Source organism: Monodelphis domestica, chromosome 7, assembly GCF_027887165.1.
Source record: "Monodelphis domestica isolate mMonDom1 chromosome 7, mMonDom1.pri, whole genome shotgun sequence".
NCBI classification, from domain to species: Eukaryota; Metazoa; Chordata; class Mammalia; order Didelphimorphia; family Didelphidae; genus Monodelphis; species Monodelphis domestica.
The window spans coordinates 2,781,936-2,795,039 of NC_077233.1; the positions used below are offsets into that span (position 1 = coordinate 2,781,936).

At 51.5% G+C, this 13,104-nt stretch overlaps 1 long non-coding RNA gene across 1 annotated transcript; it reads right to left on the reverse strand.

Moving 5' to 3' along the window:
* Window positions 1-5,796: 5,796 nt before the first annotated feature.
* On the reverse strand, window positions 5,797-9,068 carry LOC103100684 (uncharacterized). Its single transcript, XR_470978.3, has 2 exons — window positions 8,504-9,068; window positions 5,797-7,304 (listed from the first exon to the last, which is right to left on the reverse strand). It is a non-coding gene; the product is annotated as an uncharacterized LOC103100684 (long non-coding RNA).
* Window positions 9,069-13,104: the final 4,036 nt, after the last annotated feature.

Here is a 13,104-nt window from a genome sequence, read left to right on the forward strand (position 1 = left end):
GCTGCCCCAGGAGTCTAGCCAGAGGCCTCAGGCTCCTAATGGTGGTCTGCTCACCCATCACCTGCTCTCCAAGACCCCCCCACCCAGTTTGGAAAGCCTGTTGGAAAAGGAAACAAAGTCAGTGTGGATTCACTTTCCGCCTCTGAGCCGCCAGGGCAGAGAAGCCACAGCTAGTGGGCTCCATTTGCTTGGGCCCCTATTGACCAGGATGAGGCAGCAGCTGCCACCAGAGGACACCGGTCAATGGGAAACGGAGCTTCCTGACCTGCTGAGAGTCGGCCATTTCCTGGGGCCCCCTTCATGGCAGGCTGCGTGGAAAAGCTGTAAGGGACAGACAAATGGGCCCTCCAGGCCCCCGCTGCCCTGGTTGGGCAAATGGCAGATTGGCGTGATGGGATGCCTGCCGCCCCACCTCCCCTTTGGCAAGCACACAATTATTGGAATCATTTGGTACTAGACGCACTACTGCCCAAGGGTCATTCCGTCCCTCTGACCTCCATTTCCCCGTCAGGTTCCCTTTGTCACTTTGGCCAGTGGTCCGGACTTCCTAATCGGCGGAGCTCCCCTTGCTGGGCTTATTGCCCCGTCCTCCTCCTCTTTGGCCCCAGAGGCCAGGCCCTGAGCACACTGTGCCAGTGCTGTCTTCCCCCCATCTCTTCTGCTCTTCCCAGACACCCCATGCTCTCAGCTGCTCTCTGAGCCCCGCCTCGCCACATCCCTGGCCACATTGGAGCCGTCCTTCACGGGACGATGGAATCATCTCCCTAACCTACCAACTGCCCTCACCTCTGGCCTTGCTTCGTGACATCAAATGGCTCCCATTTAATGGAATCAGGCGGTACTGGAAGGAGCATTAGCTCTTCTCTCTGGGCCTCAGCTTTCTCCTCTGTAAAATGGGGTGACTGGATTGTATGCGGTCAGTGAGTTTAGCCCCACCATCCAGTGCTCATTATTCAAGGCCCTTGTCTTAGAACAATCCAAGTTGCACAGCTTCCCCCGTTACCTTGCAGCTCTCTGCCTTTGTTTCCTTTTTTTACGAAGCCAGCAGAGGGGCCAAAGGTGGAGAGCCCTCTGTCAAGGCTTTGGAGGGAGTTGGGTGCGCCGTCCTCCAGGCCTCCCACTCCAACACCCCGGACCATTACTGTGGGCACCCCTGGCCGTCTGAGGCATCTCGTGGCCCAGGGGCTGCTCATTAGAACTTGAGGTCCTCCTGGATCCTTCAGGGCAACAAGTGGCAGGAAGGCTGTCATGAGGCAGGGAGCTGTGGCCGAAGGGAAGCCCATTGGGCCAAGCCTGGCTGCCGTGATGACTGGCTCCTCTGGAGATGGCCTTCTCGCTCGAACAGGTTTTCTGGGTACGTAGGGATGGGCGCAGGCCCCTCACAGACCTCTGGGGCCATCTTGTTTCTAATGGGCGGTGGCACACCGTAGCCCGTGGACCGCCGGCGTCTTCAGGAGGCCAGGACGCTGGCTGGGGTGATAGAGCAGAGCCAGGAGTGAAAGGCCCAGCTGACGCGGAGGGAGAGTGTGTCAGGGTGAAAGGAGGCACTAGGCTGAGCTGTGAAAACACATTTCTCCCAAGGGGAGAGTGGAATGTGGGTAACATCAGGGTGGTGGCATGGGTGCTGGGCTTAAGGCCAGGCACACTGGGGGGCACACTCTAATCGGGTTCTTCCTAGGGAACTCTGGGCAGCCTGGCCTATCTGTCTGAGCCTCAGTTTCCTCATCTATATAAAGGGGCAATAATGTCTTCTGAGGGTTGGGGTGAGGCTCAAAGAGTTGTGGCGATGAACTGCTTTGCAAACCCTCAAGAATGATAGAAATGGTTCTTATTCTCAGGCCTGGCCTGGCCTGGCCTTGCTTGGAACCCAACTTCTCTCTCTCCTCCTTCCTAGCCTCTCCTGCGGACGTCCCTGTCCCTGGCACCAGGGCCTGGCTTCTTGGTGTCTCTGCCTAGGCCCTTAAAGAGGGGCAACCAGGCCGACCCTCTCCGTGTGACCGCTCTGCGCCGGGCATCCTGGTGAAAACTTGGGGACGCCGGGCGTCAGGTCCTGGAGCGGCGGCCATGGCCTTCCTCCCGCTGCCCTGGGCTCAGCCTGACAAGAGCGACGATGGAAACTGTCCCCTCCTTTCTTGGACTGCTTAGGAGGGGCCAGGCCCATGCGAGGCTTCCTTGGCTTCGGAGGAGATCGGAGGGTCCTCTGCCCTTGTCGTCCCCGACTCCCGCTCGGCACGGTGGCCTCTCATTAGGCGCCCCCGATCCCAAGAGCACGCAGCTCCTCTGGCTCCTCTTCGAGTTCCTGTTCATCCCCGACACGTGGCCCAACACACGGCTCGAGGACGGCCCAGAGAAGCCTTCGTAACTGCTTGCTGACTGGCTGTTCTCTCAGGAGAGGGACCCTTCCGGTGTTTTTGTTCTTGGCATAGATCACAAGCCCCCATCGGTGCGCTCCTCCCCTTGATTCCCAATTGAAATCCATCAGCCGGACAATTCAGGGAGCTTTCAGAACCTACAGCGTCCAGGGGAGAGGCGGGGAAAACAGCTGGGACAAAGCCGACACCAGGGCGTGATCTTGGGCCCGGACAGAGTCCAGGGGGAGGGTGGGCTCGGCGGTGAGGCTATGGAGGCCAAGGGCTCCTGTACGTGCTTTCCTCCCCACGCTGGGGAAGCTCCTTGTGGGATCCCAACGCTGCCTTTCCCAGTCTGACCTTGCCCCCACTGCAGTCCCTGCTCTCCGCAGTGTGCCGGTCATGCCGGGATGCCCCCGGAAGTCTGAAGTCTTCGGGACCTTCCCCATGAACGGTCTCGCTCAGGACAAGGAGAGGGTCAAGGAGACGAGGTCAGTCCCTTCCCCACCAAGAGACTCCCTCTCAGGGACCTGGCTGGAGTGCTCTTTCCTTTGGGATTCCGAGCCTAGAAAGGGCCCCATTCTGGACCCGTTTGCCCCTTTCTAGCGACTGTCCCAGGAACGAGTGCCTGAGCCCCTTCGGCCAGTCTCTTTTGGCCTGCGTCTTTCCGTGTCATCCAATGGCTTTGATGCCTTCCTGCCCTGGAGTAACTCGTTGTTTTACTCATGGTGAGTTGACTGGCTCACTAGAGAAGTCCAAGTCTTGTCCCAACTAGCTGAGAGGCCGGCGAGAGAGAAGTCCCGGCCTTGGGCACCGTTGGAAGGCTCCCTTCATCAGCGAGAGCTTTCTCTCCCCCATCTTGCCTCCAGGACATAGATCGCTGTGCTGGCCCTTTAAAGCCTTCCCAGCTCACTTGTCCAGACTGTTCTCCCATTGGTGTGCACGCTGCACTCTGGCCACACTCCTGCCTCCATGCACTTGGCCGAGCGAGCGTGACAGCACTGAGAATTGGCGGCTTCCTTCACAGCACAGCTCGGGTGCCATGGCCTGTGCAGTACAAGGCTGTTCCCGATCTCCTCAGTGATTCCCCAAACTTCCGACCACATAGCTGGCTTTTACTGCTCTTTGCTCGTCTCATCCCAAGGAGGATGGATGCTCCTTGAGGGCAGGGGTGGCTTTTGTCTTAGTCTTTGGCATCTAAACCGAGGCTGGCATGTGGTGGAAGCTTGGTCAGTTGGTTGCCTTGACTTCATGGCCCAGCGCTTTGGGCAAGGAGGGCACTGATGCCAAGAGTAATTCCGTCAGGGCCATGTAGGTGGCTCAGGAGGACCTGGGTTCAAATGTGGCCTCAGACACCTCCTAGCTGTGTGATCTGGGCAAGTCAATGAACTCTGTTTGCCTGGCCCTTGCCCTTCGGTCTTGGAATTGCTACGAGGGCAGAAAGGAAGGGTGTAAGAGAAAAAGTAACTTCGTCCTCCTCTGGCCCATGGCTGGGTAAGCAAAGCTCCAGCTCTTGGAGCGTCTGCAGGCAGCAGCAGGGCTCTCTGGGAGCCTGGCTATACACAGGACAGGAAGCAGCGGTATACCAAACCACAGATGAACAGAGACAGCCTCCACCACACGCCCCGGTCCCGCTCTGTGCAGGTGGGAGCCTCTTCCGCCTGGGGCCTGCTTTGGTCCCCAACCAGAATCCTATGTGCCCACCCCCACCCCCACTCACACCCAGAGACAGGCTTGGCTCTTCTCATGGGCCCATTCCACAGGTCTGCAAGCTGGAGGCACAGAGGGAGCGGCGTTCCTTCCAGTGTGACTCAGGGAGTCTGTGGTGGGAAGGCAAGAGAGGGAAATAGAGAACAGAACAAGGCCCTCCCAGCTCTTACCCTATTTAGGCATTTTCTTTTTTATGTCAAAGTTCATCCTCTTGCAATGGGTCATTCCAAGTACCCTCCCCACTGCCCTTTCTGGGAAGACCCTTTGCCTCTAGGAAGTATCTGCTACAGCCCAGAGTAGGTAAGCTTCCCAGCATCCCTGAAATCAATCAATCAATCAATCACTTCCTACCCATGTGACCCTGGGCAAGTCACTTAACCCCCAGTGCCCAGCCCTTACCACTCTTCTGCCTTGGAATTGATATTTGGTTTTGGTAAGGATGAAAAACAAACACCTACCATGGGCCAGATACCATGCTAAGCATTGCCAAGTTGGTCCAGTTAGTACTCCTGTCCTCATTTAACATATGAGGAAACTGAGGCTCCTGAAGTGCTGGGGCTTGTCGTGTTCTTAAGTTCATGAAGTGCCCAATTTGGCCCCTGAGCATCCATTGGAGGCAAAGGGAGCTCAGCACCTGGTGATCCAGGTTGCTTCCAGAGCTGAGGTGTGTAGAATGCCTGAAGCTTAGGGAGCATTTGTGGGAATGATGATATTGGAGCTACATAAAAGTCTCCAGTGCCTGGAACACAGTAGGTGCTTAACAGATGCTTATTGACTTGGCAATAGCAAATGTCCTTCTTGTCTGTGTTCCCTTTTGCCCTTCCTTTTCCTCTGTGTGTTACTTAAGTGTTTCATTGATGCACTTTTTTTCATCACTATCATGGCCTTTCCCCCACATTTCTCTTCCCCAAATAAAAGTTCTTCATTGTAAGAAATAAGTACACTGAGGCAAATATTTATTTTAGATTGATTGTATCTGAAAATGTATGAAGTTCCTGGGCAATTTCAATATGAGGGTCCTTTAAGAATTAACCATTCTGGGGGAAGCTTCATAGCTCAGTGTAGTAAAAGCCAGGTCTAGAGACTGGAGGTCCTGGGTTCCAATCTGGCCTCAGACACTTCCCAGCTGTGTGACCCTGGGCAAGTCACTAAACCCCCATTGCCTAGCCTTTATCCTTCTTCTGCCTTGGAACCAATACACTGTATTGATTCTAAGATGGAAGGTCAGGGTTTAAAAAGAAAAAAGAATTAAATATTCTTTCTGTTCTCACTCATTTGCTTTCTGATTCTGATAGATCTGGGTAGTTTCCATGTGTGATTTTTAAAAATATATCCAGGTTTTTATTTTATTTTATTTTATTTTTTGTTTGGTTGTCAGGGAGTCAGTGATTCTTAGATTCCTCTCCTTGACCTGTTTTCCAGGTCAGTTGTTTTTGATAGTAGATACCCATCATTTCTATTTCCCCCCCATCTTTTGACTTAGTTCTAATATTTCTTGTTGTCGTATAGTAAATACTGATGAATTCTGAACCCTCCATTCTGTCCTCCATGCTATCTGTTACTTTCATAGAGTTTTGCTCCTTCATTATAGCATGTATTCTTCACATCCCCCCCCCCCCAATCTTCTTCATTCTTCCTCTCACTTCATTTCTTCTAGGTGTACTTGCCGCCACTAGGCCCAAGACAACCTTTATTCTGCGGTTGTACTTGGACTCATTATGGAATGACTCTCTCCTGGTTTTACCTCTTGGGTTGCCCCCAGGCCCCAGTATTTCTTTATTGATTATAGCATTTCCATTTCCCCATATTTCCCAATTCTGTTTCTGGGTTGATCCTTCAGGGCTTGGGTCAAATTCCATTTCCCTTGGCATTAGGGGATAAGGTAGCCTGTCTCTGGTTGGGCTTAGATGCTGCTGGGAGCCTGGGCAAATGACTTCACTGCTACCTGCCTCAGTTTCCTCAATAATTCGATAAACTGGGAATGATAATGGCACCTACTTCCCAGGGTTGTCATGAGGATCTAATGAAGTCATATTTGTAAAGAGCTCTGCAAACCTTGAAGCACACGCTATTATTAATTATTGTCCCCAAACTCCCCTGGAGAAACTCTGGAGCCACATCAGCTTGCCCTTCCTCTTCCTCTTCTTTCCCCATCAAGGACTCCGGGAAAGAGCAAAGCTCATAGGAGCAGAGGCTCCCGGGGACCTTAGGGATTTCTGAGTCTAGACCCTTTATTTTACAGACAAGGAAACTGAGGCCTGGAGGTCACACAGATGGGAGGGATCAGACCCCTGGCTGGGGAGGAAGTTCTGGCCACAGAGGGCTTCAGTGGGATTGGGCTGGTTTCTTCCCAAGCCTGGCTGACTTTGGCAAGTGTCCATCCTCCTGCACAGCTTCCACCCCCAGCCTCCAGCTTCTGGCCCTCTGGGCCCCTTGTTAACAAGGAGAATGAGCCTCAGGATAGACATTCCAGGAACTCCTCGGAGAGGCTGACGTCCCAACACTTACAAGGATTCTTCAGAAAGGCCAGATCCAGGGCAGAGGGGGAGAAGGCAGGAGGGCCTGGGACAGGGCTGCATTTGCCTTCTGAGATAAAGGCGACCCCCTGTGGGGGTGGGGAAGGAGACATTAAAGTGAATTCTCAGGGAGCATTGACTGGAATTCCTCCCTCCCAAAGTGGCCAGGGCCATGGGATCCCAGGGAGCCAGGAGATAAGGGGGCTCTCCTTTGGCGGGGTTTCTCTGGGCCAGGACTCTTTGGTTCCCAGCCCTCCCCTTCCTGGCTGTGGACCAGGGGCTTCTCCCAGAGATTGGGGGAGCCTTCTTGGGCAGATCCTGGGGTTCTGGGTCCTGGGCCTGACCGTTAATTGTCTTGGGGGGGCTTTAAAAGGATCCTTCAGACCCAAGACCGTGTGTCTCTCTTGGCCAAAATCTCCTTCCCTTAAGGCAATTCTGAAGCTCACTGGGTTCATGGCTGCAGGAAGGTGGGAGGGTGGGAGCCCCCTCCCAACACTTGGCTGCACTTGAACCTGGCCGGACTGGGGCTCTCATTCCCACCAGAGACCTAGGCAGAGTTTCCAGTGACCATAGATCTGCCCTTTGCACTCTCCAGTTATCCTTACTCCATCCTTGTCCATCACTAGCCACAGAAATCACAAATAAATTGGCACGAGGCTGAGGGAAGCCAGGAAACAGCTGCTCTGGCCCAGGCAACAGGTATCCGCACCTCCTGAGTCCTCGCAGACACCTGTGGGGGAAACGTAGAAGGAAAAGGGTTGCAGGTTAAAAAAAAGAGCCCGTCCTGTTGGGGCCCCTGGGGTTCTGAGCAAGGAGACGGGTCGCTGTACATGGAGAGCCAAAGGTCTGAAGAAGCTGCCTTCAGACGGGAGACAGTGGGTGTTCCTCGGAAGGGTGGAGCTATAAGAGAGGAGCATCCTGGGTCTTGGAGTGGATTTTTAGGCCCCTTCGAAACCCAGGCTGTTTGCCACATGAGAAACATCTCTTCGAGATGGCCAGAGAAGTGATGGACCTTGGAACAGAAGGGGGGAGGACCAGGGGAAGGCGTCATCCACACGGACTCTTCCCTGACCAACGGATGAAAAGGGACTTGTGCCTGCCTTCCCTTCGACCCTTCTGGGACTGGGACTGATAGCCTCGCCTTGGGTAGGGAACGCATGATACTCAGTATTCCTCCCCAGTCTCTACCCTTTGCCCAGGCCTAAAGTTCTTTCTTTAGTGTCCTGGAAGGCTCAGCTCAGTTGCCACCCTCTCCAGAGAGCCTTCCTGGATTCCCTGGTCACGAGTTCTCTCCCCTTCCTCAAGTTATCTTGTGTTTTCTTATTTATAAACCTGTGAGCCCCACACTGCCCCCAACCCCTTCCCGAGGGTGGGAACTGCTTTGTGCTTGGCCTTGAGCCCCCTGGCCCAGGCCCAGTGCCTTACACTCTGTGGATGCTCAGTAAATGCTGAAGTGAAGGAAAGCAGGGCTTGCACCCATCTGCATGCTATCTGCTCACAAACTTCCCCACCCAGAGACTGGCAGCAAAGGGCTGGCCCAAAGGACTAAGCAAAGGGCCTCGTTTTTTGCCAGACAGAGGCAGATATTCGTTTGTGCCCCACGGTGGGGGAAGGGGGGCTCCCCGGCCAGCTTTAGTCCTCTGCTGGGCACAGGCACCCAGGTGGCACCCAAGCTCCGCCTCTTCCGTGCCCTTGGCATTCTCAGAAGGCTTTGCTGGGAGCTCTCTCATCCTGCCTTTAAAAATAGAAATGAGCTCATTCAGAAGTAGGTTTGGTTTCACACCCTCTGCCTCCCCCCCCCCCGCCCCGAAAACCCTCCCTCGTCATTCCGAATGGGGCACTGACACCCAGAGAGGGGAGAGAGAGCCTGGGAAAGTCCCTTACTGGAAGGCTCTCAGGCTCATCTCAAAAACAGGAAGAAAAACAAACCTGTCTCAGAGGGTGGCAGCGAAGAAGAAATGGGCTTGGCAGGCCAGCGAGGGCCAGTTCTGAAGCCAGAGGACCTAGGTTCCAATTCTGGCTCTGCTACACATTCCCTGGGGGACGTCCTCCTCTGTAAAATGAAGGAGCTGGGCTCCAAGGCCCCCCAGGGAGGCCCTTTTAGCTCCCAGGCTTTGATCTGAAGTTCTAGAAAATGCCCCGTGTAGTTCTTTATCTGGGCTGTTCCTTTGGGCTGCAGAAATGCTCTGAAGTCATTTCCTCCTCCTCCCCCCTCTCCCCCTGTCCCCCCCCCCCCCCGCCCCCACAGGAGAACCCAGCAGCCCGACCAGGGCCCATCAGACGCCGGAGCTGTACATTAATTTAAGAAAGCCTGATGGGAGAGGCCTTAGAGAGAAAACAAATGCCTGGCCTCCGCTCCCATCTCTCCGAGTTCTCTTCCGCTCGCTCTTACGTAAAAATGCTTTTCTGTGGAGGAGCTGGTGGGAACTCTGAAGTTCTTTTAAAAATAGAACACTCTCGCTGACTGTAACTCGGCGGCATCACAGTATGTCAGAAGAAGGGTATGAACAGGAAATGCGAAGCCGTGCTCAGAGCCTGATAAGGTTTTCTAATGTAAGACATGTGTCGTTGCTGCCGCTTCTTGGCGCGCGAGCCAGACCTGTAAAGGAAGGAGAGAAGCTGAACTCCCACTCGAAAAGCTTAGGAGGTTTCTGGTGGGGAGGCAGAGCAGGGCCAACTTTGAATCTGGGGGGGGGGGAGGAAAGGCTTTGGATGGGTGGGGGTCCACAGAGCAGGCCTCCCCCACTCGGGGCTGCCTGTGAGAATCCCTCGTTCATTCAGAGGACATTCCTTCGGAAGGAAGGTTAATCTCTGGAGCCCTTTGAGAAGATCAATAGCATCAGGACTGAAGCCCCTATTTCAATCTGTTGTGAAATTCAGCAGCATTTTAGAAAATCTCCTGATTCGGGTCATCTGGGCCTAGAGAGGGAAGTGTCTGGTCTGCTCAGAGGAACGGGGATGAGGCTGAATTCCAGTTCTCACCTGAGTTGTGAGGGGCAGACTGGAGGGAAAGCCACTGTCCATCTACATGGGGGCGGGGGCGTGGAGGAAAGCTCCAAGTCCTCTGGCTAAGAAAACCAGAAACTCTGGGGAAACCCACCACCAAATAGCTGTAAAGGGTCAGTTTTCTGCTCTTTTCAACCCAATTCCCTGTGGGGTACTTGGGGCAAGACTGAGTCTGGGCATAAGTGGGCAAACACAAAGGATTTCAGAAGCCTCTCAAAAGCCAGGAGGACTTTGCCCAAAGTCTACAGCAATGGGAGAGTGTAAGCAAGGCCAGGGGCGACTCATTCATCTTGGTCTCCCACAAGGTACCCTGTGAAGGACCTCTCCACCAGGAGCTCTGTGGAATGAATCAGTGATGGAATGGCAGCCAGCCCTTAGCCCCTCTGGGCCTCTGTTTCCTTCAGCACCCTCCAAGGGCCCGGCCAGCTCAAACTACCACTCTTTTGTGCTTATCAACTCTGTACTTCATTTAAGTTCCCCACCATTGTATTGACAAGGAAAGATAAGGCTATCTGAATGAGTAACAGCCTTGGAGATGGCCTTCCATGGAGTCCTTCCCATTGGAGAGTTCCTCAGCTAATCATTCATGGAATTTAGAGAATTCTAAACTTATTAGTTACTAGGTGGGGTCAAAGAGCTAGAGAGCCCTCCTAAGACCTCTTAACCTATGGGGCATTCTTCCTAGTTCCAGCACATTCCCCAACATTACTCTATTTTATTTTTTATTTAAAAAAAAACTTTATTGATTAAGAAAATTTTTCCATGGTTACATGATTCATGTTCTTTCCCTCCCCTCCTCCTACCCCCTTCCGTAGCCAAAACACAATTCCACTGGGTTTTACATGTGCTATTGATTAAGACCTATTTCTATATTATTATTTGCACTAGGGAGATTGGTTAGAGTCTCCATCCCCAATCCTGTCCCCATTGACCCATGTGATCAAGCAGTTGTTTTTCTTCTGTATTTCAGCTCCCACAGTTCTTCCTCTGGATGTGGAGAGCTTCTTTCTCATAAGCTCCTCAGGATTGTCCTGGGTCATTGCATTGCTGCTAGTAGAGAAGTCAATTACATTCTATCATGCTACAATGTATCCATCTCTGTATACAATATTCTCCTCCTTCGGCTCCTTTCACTCTGCATCACTTTCTGGAGGTCTTTCCAGTTCACATGGAATCCCTCCAGTTCATCATTCCTTTCAGCACAATAATATTCCATCCCCATCAGATTTGTTCAGCCACCACAAAGAGCACAGCTATGAATATTCTTGTACAAGTCCTTTTCCTTATTATCTCTTTGGGGTATAAACCCGGCAGTGGAGCCCTTTGGGCATAGTCAAACTTTACTCTAGATGAGTCTCTCCAGGTTTCCAACTGCCCAGAAGCTGGGTATTGATCTAGCAGTTCACTCTGTCAATAGCGTTGGGCAGCAGGGAAGGCTTTAAGTCTGCAGGCCTAAAATTGAGAAGAAAGGTATAATTCATTCTGGAGAAGACAAACTTTGAAAATGAGTTTCTTCTGTCTATACCTGGGCTCAGGGGTGGTGCCCAGAATGGTTTTAGATAATCTGGCTTTAACAATCCATCCCCCCTCTTATTGTTCTAAGAAAACAAATTATAGCTACTCAGGCCAAACTTCTGACTGGGTGGAATGAATGAATGAATGAAAAAATACATTGATTTAAAGTGCTTACTATGCACCATGTTAAAGATAAAAATGAGAACAAACCAAGATGTTTTTGCTTTTAAATAGCTTGCCATTTAGCTGGGGGAGATGGCACATTTTGCAGAACAAACAGAAAGGCCCAGAACTCCCAGGGGCACAGCAGCAGGGTGGATAGCAAGGCCTGGGGTCCTTGTGGTATACCTTATGTCTGCCAACAGAATCATCCTTGTCACCCTCCTCTGGATGTTCTTCTGCTCAGCAGTGGCTCCCCAAAATAAACGCCTGCCTCCAGGTGGAATCTGACTAGCCAAAGGTGTGACTGCACCCCCTTTGTCCCAGAAGCTCTGTCTATCTTCATGCAGCTCAAAATGACATGGAGCTTTTAGGGCTTGCCCAACCACCTTCCCATCTCCTTTTGAAATTCAGGTCACTTAACTGTCCCCTTCTGCTTCACATGCACACACACATGCATACACACATACACACATGTGCCTCCTTCCTCTTATTTTTATGAAGATGATGGCTTGGATCCATGTGTAAGTCTTTTCATTGGTCCCTCTTCAATCTAGTCTTCTTGGATTAAGCCCAATGTTCTAGATGTCTTTGAATCCTGCCTGCCATCCACTGGGTTAGTGTGAATTTTAGATTTTCTCCACCCTGATTAGTCTTTAAAATCCTAGCAACCAGGAATGTCTACACCCCTACTTAAGGATTAAGTATTGAGGAGGATGGCCTATGACAGACATGTACTAGCAAGTGACAAATAAGAAACAACTGACAGGCCCCCCTGGGCTGTCCTAAGTCAAGCTTAAACTACCATTGGTACATGTGAGACACAGGAAGTGATGTAAAGAACGGTCTATATATTTTGCATCACTTCCTCTCTCGGCCTCTCTCTTGCAGAGACATTGGGCTCTTTCAGTGTTGGGAGCTTATGGCAGCGTCCTTAGCATGCTTGGTGAATGGTTTAGGCTGATTCCTTTTTTCCTTTACGTCCTAAAATTCTATCCTCCTAGGAGGCCCCTCATCTTGGAGGAGGCTTCAGTGGCTGAAGCCAAGCTAGATTGAGAAGGCCCCGTGATCTATGCCTCTGAACTCCTATCTGGCTTGCCAGAGCAGTCCAAATTCCTTTTCTCTCTCTCTTCTTAATTTCTTCCCTCTATTGTAATTAAACCACCATAGAAATCCCAAACTGACTTGAGTATTTTATTGGGATTGAATTAATACCTGGCAACCACTAGTATAATGTTTTCAGTCAATAACCCCTAAATTTTACCCCTTACATTAGCTAAGTAACAATAATAATGATAGATAAAAGATAAGTAATATTTATATAGCACCTATTATGTGCCAAGCACTTTGCAGTTATCTCATTTGATCCCATTATAACCCATAACCCTGGGAGATGGGGGCAATTCTTGTTTCCATTTTACAAATGAGAAATGGATACAGCAGAGGTGAAGTGACTTGCCTAGGGTCCCATGTTTGTAGGCAGGAGGATGTTACTCCCTTCACAGGCTTCATGTGAAATCATTTGTGTTGAATTAATGGGGGTGACTTATTTTTTACTTTTTACAACATACTTGGTTTCTAAGAAAATATCCTCGGCCATAAAAACAAAAAACCCCTACTCCACAGGTAGTAAGTGTCTTAGAATTTGAACTCAGGTCCTCCTAACTTTAGGCTCAGTGCCCTACCCACGGAGCCACCTAGCTGCCTCCCTAAAGTCCCTCAGTGTGTGCCATCTGTAGATTTTGTCAGGATTCTCCCTGTCCATGGCCTCATGCAGAGCACAGAGCCATTGTTCTCTCCCTAAATCATTCCTTAGATGAGTCAAGAGTGATGCCAAGGCCCTTGGGGCA